The 16,116-nt window shown below is 35.0% G+C and overlaps 1 protein-coding gene across 2 annotated transcripts in view; it reads left to right on the top strand.

Moving 5' to 3' along the window:
• Positions 1-16,116, top strand: part of LOC146395649 (uncharacterized) — a 2,307,895-nt gene that overhangs the window by 1,029,479 nt on the left and 1,262,300 nt on the right. For both annotated transcript variants that reach the window (XR_014830901.1, XM_085001861.1), the window contains one exon: positions 2,442-2,593. The gene's annotated coding sequence lies outside the window, so the exon portion shown is untranslated. The remainder of the gene's footprint in view (positions 1-2,441; positions 2,594-16,116) is intronic.

Raw genomic sequence — 16,116 nt, 5'->3', positions numbered from 1 at the left:
CATTCCTGAGAGATATTTTGGTTGACTTAATTTAGGTCATATTCCATTCATATTATACTAATGCTATAGTCTGCACCTCAAATTAATGTCCTACCCAAATTTTAGTCCAACTAGGGCAGTGTGGTCTCTAGAAGTAATTGAGGTCATCTATTTACAAAAGAAAGAAGATAGCTTTATGTAGGCAAACACAATACACTTCGGCTATAGCAAGCTTCCTTGAGAGGAAAACAAACCATTTTCTCTGACCAATTCAAGAACATAGTAAATATACCATACGTATAACAACACAAACATATTTTTATGTTGACTAAAACCATAAAAATGGATTAAAAATTTTAAAACAGCTGGTTTTTTTGTTGTTTTTTGTTTGTTTGTTTTTACTGCATCATTTTTTGGGGGGATTTTTTAAAATGAGAAGCAGAATTTTTTTTTCACTCAGATCCTGTAACATGATGATTAGTAATAGCATTTAAAATGTAGTATAATATGACCATGAGTTAAAGGCATTAAAGGAGAGAGTGTATTGTCCATGTATTACCAATGACTAGGGATTTATAAGAATCTAGTGTGTAAATAATAGTCATTGTCCAGAGCTTAACTCTTCAGTTCTAATCTGTAGGATTCTGATTTAATTCAATTTTCAATTCAGTATTATAGTTTTTAGACCACTGATCAAGTCTTGAAATGCACATAACAATATAATCCAAGTTGATGGCACCGTACCTTAAACCTGTTATACACAGTTGATTTATGGGAACAAATCTACCTATAGATTCAGCAGTTTTTCTTGTGGTAAGGAAAACACAGGTTTCACTGTGACCCACCACCTACAGTATCTCCTCTCTAAAAGTTCTTTTTGTCTTGTGTTTAAGGTAAAAGATAATTGGATGGAGCTTTGAAGTTATCAGGGAGGGAAGCAGACCCATGTGGTATCTCATTCTCCCTTTATGAGAAGACTGAAATTTGAAGAGTTACCACTTGCTTATGCATTTCAAACATGGACCTCTCCTCCCTCTGTCTCTCCCAGGAAAACTAGTTGAAAAGCTCAGTTTACATAGAGGATTATGCAAATTCACTTTTCAAACCAATGAGTAGGTTGATACACTTGAATGACTTTGTTTCACAACTTTAGATCAAATAGATTTTAATACTTGATAGAACTTTTTGAAACTCTTTTGCTAAATGCCTGTTGCATATGTTCATTAGGTAAAAATAACTCATTTTGCAAAAGTATTACAAATTCCTAAACAGTTTGCCAGCACAGTTCCAAAATATAAGAGGGTCAGACAAAAAGAAAGGAAAGAAAAGCATATATATGTATACATATGTGTATGCATATTTATATGGGTGCCTATATATATTACTCTGTGGACACAAACTGGTCCATTTGCAAACAGCCTTCTTATCAGCATCACAGCTTAGCCAAGTCCAAAGAAAAACTTGTTTCTTTGTTCAGTCTCTAAAAAATAAAAGCTGGTTTCTTAAAAAAAATACATATATTACATATATTCATTTGATTTAGATCCAAAAACACATTAAAGTGAGACACTTTAACTTTAGAGAAACTTCTATTAATGAGTTTAAACTGGTAAAAGTAATTTGGTAACATTTTCATAAGGTCCCCAGTGAGCCTGATGCTCCAAGAATCATTGCTTTTATTGCTCAAAATCTGATTGTAATTTATAGGTCCAGGTCCCTCCTCTTAAACAGGGCATAGAAGTCACGTTGGGGTCTGTCTGCTCATTCTCCTAGACCTAGATCTTTCTTACACCTTCAAGCTCTTGCAGTTCCCTCCTCTTGTATATAATTTTCTCTTTTTGTGTCATCAGTTTTCTAACTCCATTAACCAGGACACTTCCTTCAGCTCTCTGGTTGGCAGTTCTTTTGTTCTCCTGGGAAGTCTTCCTTGACCCTTTTCTCACCTCCCGAATTTAAGAAACATGTAGCCTCCGCCATAATCATGTGCATCACCTACTACCCTCACACTTTCCCATTGTGTTATAATTGCATATTTTCTAATATTTTACCCAGATGAACTGGAAACTCTGGAAAGACATAATCTAAATCTTGTTCATTATAACTGGGCACAGTGGTCACTGAATAAATATATATTTAATAATGATCTTGCTTACATTTTTCTCCCCACCTCCTCTCATGCCTGCCACTTCCTTTCTCAAATAAAATATAGCAGCATACTTTATAAAAGCAATTCTTGAAAACAAACTCGCCTCATATATACAATTAGAGTCTCTTCTCCCCATTTTTATACTAGTCGGATGTGTCCTAGCCTCTCCACCCTGAACATATATTCAGCAAGTTGACTGCTGTAACAAGATGTTTCTGTTTTATATTCCTGAGTGCACAACATCTGAAGCAAGTACAAGGTGACTTTGCTGTAGCTCAGCAGTCTTTTCAAAAATGTCTTTTTTCCCCCCTTTTAGGTCCTTAGAACACTGTCATTAAGGGCTGAGAGGTGAAGATACATTAGATAAGAAAATAGCAGACAGGGACCCTGAAGCACTTTAAGAAACCTCAGTCTGCAAGAAATCCTCATTTTGGCTCCAATCATCAGAAAACCTGTTCTTTACCACAGGTAGGTCCTTCAACCTACATTTCTTTTAAGATTTTCTACAAATGTCCTTCATAGGAAAGAGAGTTTTGTTTTTCTCTTATTTCTAAGCTGTAAAAATACATAAAATTAACTTTCAAACTTGGAACAATCTTACTAGAGTCCTTCTAACTTGAATGAATTTATTTCGTTGAAAATACAATAGTTTATACGTTGCTTCTTCTTTGGGAACCCTGCAGGTGATTTATTTATTCTAAATAAGTTTGCTTTCCATGATGTAGTCAGTCAACAGCCATTTTGATACATTTACGTCTAGCCTCTGAACCTCTATGAGAATGCAGATTCTGGTTTTCTGGAAAATAGAGTGATTCAGTTCGTGAAAATCAAAACAGGGTAAAGTGGATATAATTTTCAGTTACTCTTGTTCCATCATCTGCATGAGATAGCTTAAGCATAATAATAGGTGTTAAAAATACAAACATTCAATGACGCTTGTTAGAGATGGTAAGGCAGGCTTTATTAAGACCACGGACATCGATTCAAAGACCACTGTAATGGGATGTCACCGTGGGGGGGGGAGATCGGACTCAGCTCCTAATTAGACATGGATAAGTGGAAATTGATAGCCAAGGAACAGGATAGAGGCCAGTGGCTAGAAAACTTCCAGGAGGAAACCTCAGGAGTGTAAAATGGCTGAACAGAATTTTTGTTGAAAACAGAGCAGAGAGAGCAGACCTCATCTGGGAGATTGTGGAGGATGAGGGACCTGATCAGATATCAAGGGTGGGGATTATGATCAAACTGACTTAATCAAGGTTCTTGCTAGATTGAGATTTTGCAAAGAAGTATCTAGATGAAGCTTGAGGAGACTAAAGTTTGATCAAGCAAAGATTATGTGTCAAATGTTAGGGTTTTTTTGTGTGTGTGTGTGATTTCCAGACTTAAAGGAAAGCCATATCAAGTTAATTGTACTTATTTTAAGTCTGCTTCTTAGATTCTGCCATATATCATTTGGCTGTTTTTTTGTTTTGTTTTGTTTTGTTTCCACTCTCTCGCTTTCTTGGTCTCTTTTGGGATGTTTCATGGTAAATTTGCTAAACCCCAGAAGGAATTACAGATCTATTCCCTAAAAAGAAATGGAATTTAGATTCAAATGAAGGTGATATAGATCCTGTAAGATGTGGAGCCATCTAAGGTCAACTTGCTATGATAAGGTGGTGGGAGGAGAAACACTAGCCATTAGTTCAAGCCTTTGTTAAAAAGGTGAAACATAGGAGCAACTCTGGAGGGAGTCTTCTGAGGAAAGCAAGCAGCTTAAGGATTTTACAGAATAAATCAGATGTCAGTTTTGTTCTGAGAATATTTCACTGTTCAATTTTTTGGGAGGTATGGAAAAACTCTGTATTCACCTCTCACATTATCAAACCACGATGCATGAAATCACAAAACTATTTATGAACTTACATTGCTTGAATAGTCAACCTCTTGGCATAATTTATAAAGTTTTATGGTAGACAATTTTCTGAATTGTTACATGTATACTATGTTTTCTCAATAATATTTACATTGTATCTTTTTAGAAGCCAAAGCAGTATCTGTAGTCTCTCAGAAATGAATCTATAACTGTAACTTTCTTCTACTGCTTTCCTGCTTACTCTCAAATGTCTAGAAATGTAGACCTCTACATAATAAACAAATGTTTACCATTGATTTAAAACGCCAATATGAGCTAATCATCTTTTTATTTCTTTTCTATTTATTTATTTTTTTTATTCTCTTGGTCTCCCAGGCGTTCTACCATTTATATCACTATTTTTTGATCCCTCATCTCTTTTTTTCTATTCTGATTACACAATTAGTCATTTACACTACTTTCAAATCAAATATTTTACCTATTTTTTGCAGAATCCCACTGCAACCAATCCCTTGCTCAAGCTTTCATGACCTCTTTTCTGAACTAACACATTTTACTCCTAAGGGGTTCCATCTCTGTATTCCCAAACTGAAATTCAGCCCATATCCAGATAAAATAATTAGATTTCTTAAATAGCACTTCTGTTTTTTTCTACCAGTTTATAAAATTTAAATGCATCTCATTACATTAATTTTAAACTCGAGTGGAACAGCATTTATACCTAAACCTTTTACAATCAGTGCACAGTTTTGTACTCAGAAAGTATACAGTTGAATGTATCAGAAATGAAATGATTGTATTTTTAAAGGATGCAGATTCCCAAAAGTTTATAGATACTCACCTTTTTAAGTAATTAGAATACATAACAAAATAGCAATGCCTTAGCGTTTTCATAGCTTTGGAGAAGTGGGAAGGCACAAGTGGATGTTAGAGGCACTTGTTCATAAATTCCTAGTTAGGAAATACCACTCCCCCCCAAGTGAAACTTGTCTGTCTGAAGATAAAACATACATCTGAGTTGTGATAGTTTGATGGAAGGGACACAAGGAAAAGAGTTTCCAGACTATATTGCATTGATAATGAGTAACAATACTTTTTTTTTTTTTTAATTTAAAGTACAAACTTACTTAATGGATCCCTTTCCTAAAGGGAAAAACCTGCCAACTTAAACAGTTATTATCACTAGCCTGAGGCATTATAGTTTATTTCAGCCAATTAAAATAACAATTACTGCAAGAAATGCTAATGGGAGCATCCTTATGCTATGACTCCCCATGAGTCATTGTATGATTATATCCCTCAACTTCACATTTTCATATTGCAATGACTGCTTCTATTTCCAAAGAACTTGTACAGTGATTTGGAAGAGCATTTCCTATTTACCCCCTTCATTTTCAAATTTTGCCCTTCTAGTTGTTTTATCACCTCTTTTCTATAGTATTACATAGCCTGGACTTAATTAACCTCTTCCTGCTCAGGTTGGAAACATTTTGTAGGTACCATATTATTACTACTATTATATAAAAGCCAGCACCATGCTGACTATGAGTTCTTTTTTACTGAGATTGTTGAGATGATTTCCATAATGGATTTCCAGTGTAAGCTGCTTTATTGCTGACAGCAAAATGATCGTTCCAAGCATCCTAACTTGACATATGAAAAATCTCAATGATAATGCTGATTAACATATCTTTTGCATTTAAATTACTATGTTTTTTTAAGAAGAGAAAATTATACATTTGGTGGGTTGTTTGCATAGTCATATAAACATATATCAGGATGTACAATCTAGTAATTAGGTGCATTTATCTACTTGTGACACCACTGGAAAATACTCTGAATGAAGACTCTCGGGGCAAAATACTCTGACTTAGACAGTCGTTTCCAAACACATGACCTCGCATAGCAAAATGAGTGCTTATGCCTAAACATCGGAAACATTTGCCTAAGTGCTTGGTTACTTAAGCTAGAGCAATGTATTTGAAATAAATCTTTATTTTTTAATAGTGTATCTTTTATGTTTTATAGGTGTATCTGTCTTATGTGTCTTTTATCATCTTAATAGAATCTGTACTTTGAGAAAAAAAGACACAAGACTAGAGCATTTCTATTTTCCTGAGTATTTAGATTTTTAGAGACCATTTTGGTGTTTAAAAGTATCTGTGTTGAGCAATGTCCAAAGGAGAGAATGCTAAGAAACGTAAAATGTTTCAGTGTGACATGTATTCCACAATTCCACACACAAATTAAGGTGTTGAGGTTTTTAGAGCATGCTTGATTTAGAATTAAGAATCATTTTTGTGTGTGTTGGGGGGGTGTGCTTGTTTTTAATGGAAATTTATGAATGACTATAATATCTGACGTTTTTTCCAAAAATGCCCAAATGTTTCTGTCAATATTTACCATTTCATTGAATGCAGATTAATTTATTATATCTGTCCGCTTGATAGATTTATGTGAAATTTAAGCCTTATCTAAACAGCAAACCTCCCATGAGGCAATACCAACCCTCATTATTCTGGCCCTGATAGATTCAAGTGATCTCTGTATAAGTGATCTATAGGAACTTTGTTCTTTCTGACACCCTGATTTTCTGATCCTCTTATATTTCACAATTTTCTTTTCTTGATACCTCCTAACTTTAAGGACATAATTGACTTTACTGCCTTCGAGTCAGGCATGTTTTAGTTGACTCCATTTTACTGAAGTGACCCGAAAGAGACATTGTCTTTACTTCTAAAGAGGAAGGTACCTAGGAAGAAGAGCAGCTTTTGTTCTTGTGAGGATGGGTGTGGATGGGTTACCAATCTAGGGTTGAGTGACTGTACATAAGAGGGGCAGGTCAAGGTAGAGGCTGAGGGGATTAGATGCTTTAGGATGAAAGAAAGACATCAGTAAGACAAAGAGAAGCTTTGAAAGAGGAAAGAACGATCAGAAAGAAATCTTGTCAGAATAATCTCCTCCATCCATGTCTTTATAAAACCGTCAGTTAGGAAAAGCACCAAGAATCACACCATGCCATTATATATATATTATGTGATATATGATATATATATTCCTGGCACATGACTCCTAAAACCCTTGTAGTTTCTTGAGTGATAAGAATGAGAAAAACATGTTTTGTTATTATAAAAAGCCCCTTTCAAGGAGGTTACTCTTGGATGATGGGGGCTATGTGCTAGTGGAACCCACCATGTGATTAGAAGAGTGGGACTTTCAGCCCCATTCCCCAATCTTGGGGAGAAGAAAGGATTAGGCTAATCACCAAGTGACTAATGATTTGATAAATTATGATTAAGTAATAGAACCTCTATTAAAAACTGTAAAATAAAGTCTGTGGAGAGCTTCCAGGTTGGTGAACACAGTGAGGTGCTGAGACGGTGACCATGGAAGCTCTATACACACCCCGTGTATCTTGCCCTGGTTACCTCTTCACCTAAAGCTTCATCTGTATCCTTTATTATATCATTTATAATAAACTCTCAAATGTCAGTGTTTCCTTGAGTTATATGAGTTGTTATAGTAAATTATTAAAACAGATGAGAGAGTTGTGGAGACTCCCATTTTATAACTGATCGAAGCTTTGATATCCAAAATTGCAAATGGTATCAGAAATGAGGGGCAGTCTTGTGAGACTAAGCCGTTAACCTGTGGGCTCTGAGCTAACTCTTAGTGTCAGAACTGCTCAATGTGTAGGAAGAAGCCACACTTTGCTGTCAGAAGTGTCCTGAACAGAGGAAACAGTAGTTTTTTTCTTTTACAGGAGAATCTGGAATTTGTGTTATGAGTTTTGTCTCTAAGTGCATGCAGATATGATGGAAGGAACTGGTTGATAACAGAGCAATTATTTTATTAATATGCATTCTGGGGATGACTGCCTATAGCTGTGGTTCTTGACTCTTAATTTAGCTGAAGGTTTAAAGTTTGAAATATCTAGGAAATGCTTTCAAAATTAATATTGCATGACACCTTCAATAAGAATCCATTCTAGCAGGGAATGGACTTGTAGATTTTCAAACTCTTTTCTCAGTGAATCTGATATGCATTTGTTATTGGCAGAGAGAGATAGACATACATAATTATCATGATAAACAGAAGGATGAAATATACTAATGATAATTGTTACATTACAGCTGAACATTCAGTTTTCTTTTTGACATTCAAGAATCAAGAGACATTTTAAATATGTTAAATATTTTAATGACATACAATATTTTATAACATGATAGTTGTTTTAAGGAATATATGCATATTTTTATAGTCAATTTTTATGTCACTACCTTTGATTAAAGGTACATAACATTAAATGGAATTCAGGGGACATGACTCTAAGGGTGGGTAATGCAGATAGGGTACAAAGCAGTTGTTATCTAAAGGTTATTATATATTTAAGTGGCTGGTATTTGTTAAATGGCCTGAGAATTGCCAGCTAAAAAATTATATGGATTACTCATTTAAAAGTACAGATTCTTAGTGCTTATCGAACTAGTCCTATGGAATTAGAATCGGCAAGTACAGAGTACAGGAATTTGAATTTTTACAAGATCTAAATTAAAATTATGTGCTGTAAACTTTGATAGCTAATCTGCACCTTTAGAACTTCTAGGCAGTTTCAGACCTGTATTCAGAAGCAGACAATTCAAAAATATTACTTTTTATTATGAGAGGAATTGTTGGCATTTGGTACTGCTGATTGAATGAGAGTAAACCTCTTACTTAGACTTGTCTTCATTTGAAATTATTCTACCTTGGCACAATACTCTACATTAGAATAGAATAGTAATAATAGCAATAACAATCATATAAAGAAAGCAAAACAAAAAGATAACCATTGTTGTATACACATTCATTCACTCAACAGTTGTCTATTGAGAGACTAAAATGCACATAATGGATTCTTAACATTACTGTTGCATTATTGAAGGTGAAATGACTGGTATTCTACAGCACTTTCTTAATAGGAAAGCTGGAAGGTAATTCATTCAATAAACACATGCAGAGTCCTTAATTTTCTTGTTTGTTTATGCTAAAGTATTGTGTTCATTGATTCTTCTGCAAAACTGCCTCGGTAATCTTTTCACTTAAGAAATCCAAGACACTATTTGGATATTTTGGGATAATAGAATAAAAATATAATTTTTAAATTATTTGGTAATTTTAGTACTATTTGCCTATAAAAATATGTAAAGTGGTTTGCTGGCTACTTCACTATCTATTAAGTAAGGATTAAATCAGGACTTAGCAGAAGCAGTTTTAAAACTCTAAATTTCCTAAGTAATTGCAATGTTAAAGACCTAATCTCTTGCTATACAACTTTATACTTTTATATTATATTATTAGAATGATAAGTTGGTATGCGTAAAATACCAAAAGACAAATGCTTCTATTACAGCTATCTATAAAAATTATCACTCAGAATATGGTATACATTTATAATGATAATTTTTTTAAATCTAACTTCATGTCATAAATAGTGATGTAATCACTGTATGTAGATTTTAGTCTATTAAAATTAGATTTAATTTATATTATGATATAATAATCAAAACCTTTAGGATACTTACTACAAATGCCACTGAGTTAAAACAAATACAAACCATGTGAATTGGAGGTAAATGTTTTCCTCCTAATATTTATAATAAATTTATCTCAAATTATTAAATATTTTATTTGAAGCTAAATATGAATCAATTGAAGTGTTATCAAATAGAATGAATTTTTTTTTTTTTTTGCCTTTTTAGGGCCACACCTGTGGCATAGAGAGGTTCCCAGGCTAGGGGTCCAATCGGAGCTATTGCTGCTGGCCTATGCCAGAGCCACAGAAACGCAGGATTAGAGCCGCGTCTGCAACCTACATCACAGCTCATGACAACGCTGGATCCTTAACCCACTGAGCAAGGCTAGGGATCGAACCCACAACCTCATGGTGCCTAGTCAGATTTGTTAACCACTGTGCCACAATGGGAACTCCAAATAGAATGAATTCTTCAAAAGTAAAATCATATTTGAAAGCAAGTGAACAACTAAGAACGTCGTGGTAAAGGAATCATTTGGAAGTAAAAAACAATGGTCGTATACACTTTAGTTTGTAAGACCTAGTGTACTTATCTTTATCTTTAAACTTTAATATATATATGTAATTTTTTGTTTGTTTGTTTTTTTGTTTTGTTTTTTAGGGCCCCTCCTGTGGCATATGGAAGTTCCCTGGCTAGGGGTCGAATTAGAGCTATAGCTGCCGGCCTACACCACAGCCACAGCAATGCAGATCCAAGCCGCGTCTGCGACCTACACAACAGCTCACGGCACCGGATCTTTAACCTACTGAGTAAGGCCAGGGACTGCACCCGTGTCCTCTTGGATGCTAGTCAGATTCTTTAACTGTTGAGCCATGACAGAAATGTCTTATTCTTTATCTCTTAAAGAGTTAATAAAAACAAATGATGATATGCATTTCATTTAATCATAGAAAATACATTGAGGTAAAATTTAAATGAAACACTGAAGAATAAATTCAGTGAAAAAATGTGAAAAACAATTAGAAATTATCTGGAAATAGTGCAGTAGAGTTTGAAAGGAAGAGCTCCTATAGCAGTATTGGTAAGACATAAAATATCCTAACTAATTTGTCCAAACATCAGGTTAAATTATTCAAAGAGTAACCAATCCATTGAAAGACTGAGTTTTTTCCACTTTTCAACCAGTTATATTGCTTATTTTTAACAGTTTTGTGTTTCTTTGAAGAATTTTTCTAATGATAACTGCATATTATGCAAGTTAGGTTTGCATGAATGGTTGCCCTGGATTATTAACTACCAGAGTATTATTCAACATACATGCTTTCTAGAGGCTCTAACTTATCATGGGAGTAAACTTATTAACAAAAACATAATGATCTGAAATTTACAATAAAGCATCCATAGCTCTAAACAGTTTAACCTAGTGAATATTAGTTGGGTTTAAATATCCATCTTCCATGTATTAACCTCCAGGTAATAACACTTCATTTTTCCCTGTGAATAATGACTCTCTGTCAGCCTGCCTGCAATCAGGTAGCTTGACTATACCCTGGAATTCAAAAGTTTTGGAATTAGGCTTTATCAGTGAAAAAGATCTCACTCCCTTGGCCAAAGTAATTAATTTATGAGTAGATAATCTAAGCCTAGCTAATCAGAGCCTATGGACTTAAATCACTGATTTGACAGAGGTGCTTATAAGTAAAGTTTGAAATTCCAAAGGTCATAGGAAGAAAGTTCAGAATCTCTGGCTGCCATCTTGACATCAAGGAGACAACGTAATTGGACAAAGCACAACAGAGAAAGTTCTGAATGCATGACTTAAATAACTAAATCCACCTGTTCCAGAAAGTAAGCACTATTGCTGGGCTATTCAGTTATGTAAGCCAATAGTTTTATACATAAAGGTGCATCTATCATCATCGGACTGGAAAGTTTTCTTAGGAATTTAAAAATGTGGTTTTTACTTGAACACTGATTATTCAGTATCAATAGAGTACACTGTTTAAGCTAGCTAATGCTACTTTCTGGCATTGTGTTTGTAGCCAAAAAACTTGACTAATTTACCAAGCACCTGACCTATACCTACTACATTTACACATCTGACCCATAATCAAATTGAAATGGGCATAGTATTTCTAGAAGACAACTTCGGCTTCCATATATCTGGTGTGCTTGCTTTTCCTTAGTTTCCTGCACTGTGAATGTGCAGTGCTGCCAGTAGAATTTTGTGCAATGATGGAAATTCTCTTCTATACTAAGTACATATAATTACTGAGTGTTGTAAATGTGGCTCATCTGAATTATGACGTGCCATAAGTAGACATGCACACTGTGTTTCAAAGACTTAGTATGAAAAATATAAATGCAATCTCATTAACCTTTTTATATTGATTGTTGAAATGATAATATTTTGGATTTATTAGGTTAAATAAAATTTATTATTATTAACATTGTTTCAAATATATTTTTGGTTTTACTGTGACTGCTAGAAATTTTTAAATTGTGGCTTTCGTTAGATTTCTACTGGATGGAGCTGATCTAGAAGCATCGTTTGATGAGCATTTTATGGACTTTATTCCTGCTCCCCTCTCCTATGGCCAAACAATCAAAGTATCTTGGATCTTTGTCAGTGAACCAGTAGTAGCACAATTTATATTATCTTTGAAGTACAATTGATCACAATTTCTAAAATCTCCTTGAGAACAAAGATGATCATTTTGGTCGCTGTAACCCCAGCAGCAGTAACAGAGTGACCTTCACTGTCATTTTTGTTTGGTTGATTTTTAGTTGATTTGATAGTTTTGGTTTTTGATAATTGGAGGTAGACTTACAGATACCATTTAAGTATACTAAATAAATGAAAGGAAGGATATACTAGAAGAGAGAGCTCTATAGAATCTGGTAAAGTGGAGAGCAAATGCTCCTTCTGAAAGAGACAGTAGTTTGCAACTTGGGTCATACAGGTGTGCCAGTGCGATGATGGCAGATTTTCAAGTTTTTCAAGAGAAACTCAAAATCCAAACTACTACTTCTTAATACTCTTTAAATATTAGCATTAAAATTCAAACCTTTTAAAAATATCTGCCAGCAGAAATACCTCTGTGGGCTGGATCTTGCACACAGGCTTCCCAAACTGGGCTTGAGGTTTTTCTTCCCAGAAGTTTCCTTCTTTGTTTTGGGATTCTGTTCCCTATGATGAATAAGGCACATGTAAGGTAAAGTTGCATATTAGCCCCACAAATTCATAACAGACTGAAAAGAAAACCACAGGAATTCAAAGTTTCTGTCTATCCTTCGTGTTATTGAGCCTGACACTCTCTGTAATTAGGAGACGGCATTAATCATTAATTAGAAAAGAAACCCTAAGTGAACAGTGTGAGATATCTCCATGGGAACACCACTGGCTTAGTCTCAACAAGAGCGAAAGATAGAGGAATACAAAACAGGCTTAGTGCACATCTCCGTAGGTCTGATTTAGGTAGCTAATATTCTATCTATGTAAAAACCAAATAAAACACATTTTTCCCATTCTTTGTATAGCCATATTTCCTCTTTCAACCTTTTAAATCTTTGGTGATATTTTCTGTTTGAATGAAGTAGTCCGACCTGTGGTACTCATAGGAGTGAAAAAATCTGCTCTACCTGCAACATCAAACACTGAAACAAAAGAGCAGTTGTCTGAGTTCATTGAGATTCACTGAAAAGTGTTGCGCCCCTGCAGAGCAGGTGAAAGTTTCCTGCCGGTTTCTCATTTAGGGAAAACCTCTTGGCTTACGCCTCAAGGACTGTATAAGCCTCTAAAGAGTGATAGTAAGAACTAGATACATTTTTTTTTTCCTATAGAGATAGTTAAGTTATACAATGGAATAGGGATCAGAGAATTAATGAGAAAAGAAAAAGAGAGATGTGATGGACTTAGCAGTCTGGGTCTTTTTCTAACAAGCTGTCCTCATGGTTTTTTGTTTTTTGTTTTTTGTTTTTTTGTTTTTCTTCCATCTGCTGGAGAGTTTGAAATACCACCTTGCTGGAGGAGTGCATAAAGTGGAGTATGTTGCCACTTGTCTGGTCCTTACAAGCCAGCTCCATTTTACCTTATATTTGAGAAGGAGTATTTGCACCTGCTCCTATAAAGTCATTTATGTGTTTCAGATCTTTTCATCAAGTAAAAGAGAAGAAAAGCCCCATAGAAGATGTAAGCAATCAGGAATTGTCTGGATGTCCTCAGGGAAAAGATAGTTGCTTTTGGTGGAATTTGTTCATTTAAAGGGCTGGAAAACGCAAGCAAATTCCATTTACCTGAGTGGCTTAATTTCTTATATTAAGCTGACAAAGGATGTGACCATACACATACTTAAACTGTTACTAAACGCAGCTAAATTCACTGTGTGCCAGACACATGTATAAAGGCTTGCCACAATGATCTTCTCGAGGAAGATGCTGTTATTGTCCTAATTCGCAGGGGCATAAAATGGTTAAATAACATCAGTTGCTCTCCCTATCACCCAACTAGTGATTGACAGTCTAAGATTTGAATTAAATCCTCTATGACTCTATAATTAACTCCTGCCAATGACAAAACAATAGTAGCAACCAGTTCTAGCGCATTTACCATGATCCAGGAACTGTTGTAAGCGCTTTATGTATATTAGCTATTTGATTACAACAAAGCTTTGAGAGAGGTATTATCATTATCCCCATTTTACAGAGTGGGAAAACTGATTCACAGAAAGATAATGTAACTTGCCCAGGTACCTCCAATGATTTGTTAATATGAAATAGAAAACACAAAGTAATCAAATCTTTCTGAAACTAAAATCCTTCAATTTATAAGCTATAGTTCCTAGATGGTATTCCAGCAAATACTTGCTAGGCAAATGATTTTCTTCTTTTCACTCCAGCAACACAATTAATGTGTTATCAATATTTCTTGCTTTGTAACTTTGGAATCTGGTAATAATTACTTTAGTTACTATTCCTTTACTATAATGTAGGACCATTCTCCTTGTCAAGGTCCAACATCATTTAAAGACAAGTTACCTTTATTATTGTTAAGTTCTCAAGATTGTCTTTTGCCAAATTGTTGTATTGTATTTTGTTTTTTTGGGGGGGGCGGTGGTTTTGGTCCTTCTGTTGTTGTTGGTTTCTGTTCTGGCCTTAAATCCCATCTGTTACAACAGCTGTAGCTATTGAGTTTCTCTTACAAACAATGATAATAAGTTATATATATATGCATATAGAAGATTGAATAATTACTAACAAATTTGAAAAGCATTTTTGTTGTACAAATTAAAAAGGATGATTAAAAAGCAAACTCATACTCCTAGAAGGCTTCAGGATAAGGAGTAAGTGATCCAAAGCATAATAACAAAAATGTAAACTATAGATCTCATGGTATCTGAACTAATAGTCTGGAATATATAGATTACTTTTCACAAAAGTAAATGAGTCAGCTGAAGGGTTGAACTGGAGTGACAAATGTAGTGCAGCAACGGAATTGTGTCCTTCTTTCCCCCCACTTAAAAATAATGATAGGTTCTTCTGGAACCTGCTTAAGTAAGTGACACTCGTAGAGATGGATTGCTACGCTGTGACATATGGTGCATCAGTATCGAGGTTGTATTGTAGAGATTATTACTAGCAGCTAGATTTTACAGTTATTGCCCTGTCAAAGCTGGTGTTTTAATCACTATCATCAACACTGCCTTCAGGTTTTACCTTATCTTCTATCCAGCAAGTCAGACCTGTTTGTCATTCAAAGAGAAACTCATTTGTTTGGGCCCATTATTTCATTAGGATATATATATTTCTAAGGGACAAGTGAGAGATGATTTTATGAGGAGGAGAAAAATACTCATCAGGGAGAGTGGAATTTAAGGACTGCAATTATTGATCTGAGGAGGCATAATACCAGTTAGTTTGTGAAGAATCCCATAAACCTGCCTTGGAGATGGGGGACGGCTGAGGGTGCAGGTGTTCCCTCTTATTCCTGAGAGCAATTAGAGATCCACATTATTTCCACTGTTACCTAATAAGGCAACACGTGTCACCTGATGAAGTTAATTCCAGGCGCTATTGATATAAACATTGCTCAGCTTCTTCAGTTCACCGCATTTTGTATATTTCACAGCCTCAGGAAAGGCGAGAGATGCAAACCACCTCGGATAACTTTAAAAATCACAAGTAAAGGAGGAAATGGAAGTGTCGTTTCCATTAAGGATCATTCTGTCACTTGGCCTATAGTTATTTTACTTATTTAAAAAATAAAGTAAAATCAGATAACCTTTCTATGAACCAGATCCCACCCTCACGTCATTCCAAGGTTTTCAAAGCTAACTTATCTAGTCAGTTGTCAGTTTTGCAAGGCAGAAAACACTGTGGTGTCTTCATTTTGTTTTGTTTGGGGGAAAACAAGAAGATTTCGTTAGATCCTCCTCTGTCTCCTGTTACATCTCTCTGGTGGAGAAGCTTTGATGGTAAAAGTTACAGCTGTGGTGCTCTTTTTCCCCTTGTTTGCTGCAGTCAACTTCTTTCCCAGCAAGTTAGACTCTGCCTCAAACTTAAAATGCAAGGTGTTGTGAATTACACGTGTGTCACTTCAGGCTTTGCTGGTAGAGCTG

The sequence above is a fragment of the Sus scrofa genome, chromosome 16 (assembly GCF_054392235.1).
Source record: "Sus scrofa isolate SSC_HxYL_T2T_F1_AM1 chromosome 16, Sscrofa_HxYL_maternal_Yorkshire_Landrace_v2.0, whole genome shotgun sequence".
Taxonomy (NCBI): domain Eukaryota; kingdom Metazoa; phylum Chordata; class Mammalia; order Artiodactyla; family Suidae; genus Sus; species Sus scrofa.
This window is presented reverse-complemented; position numbering and strand designations above follow the sequence as displayed.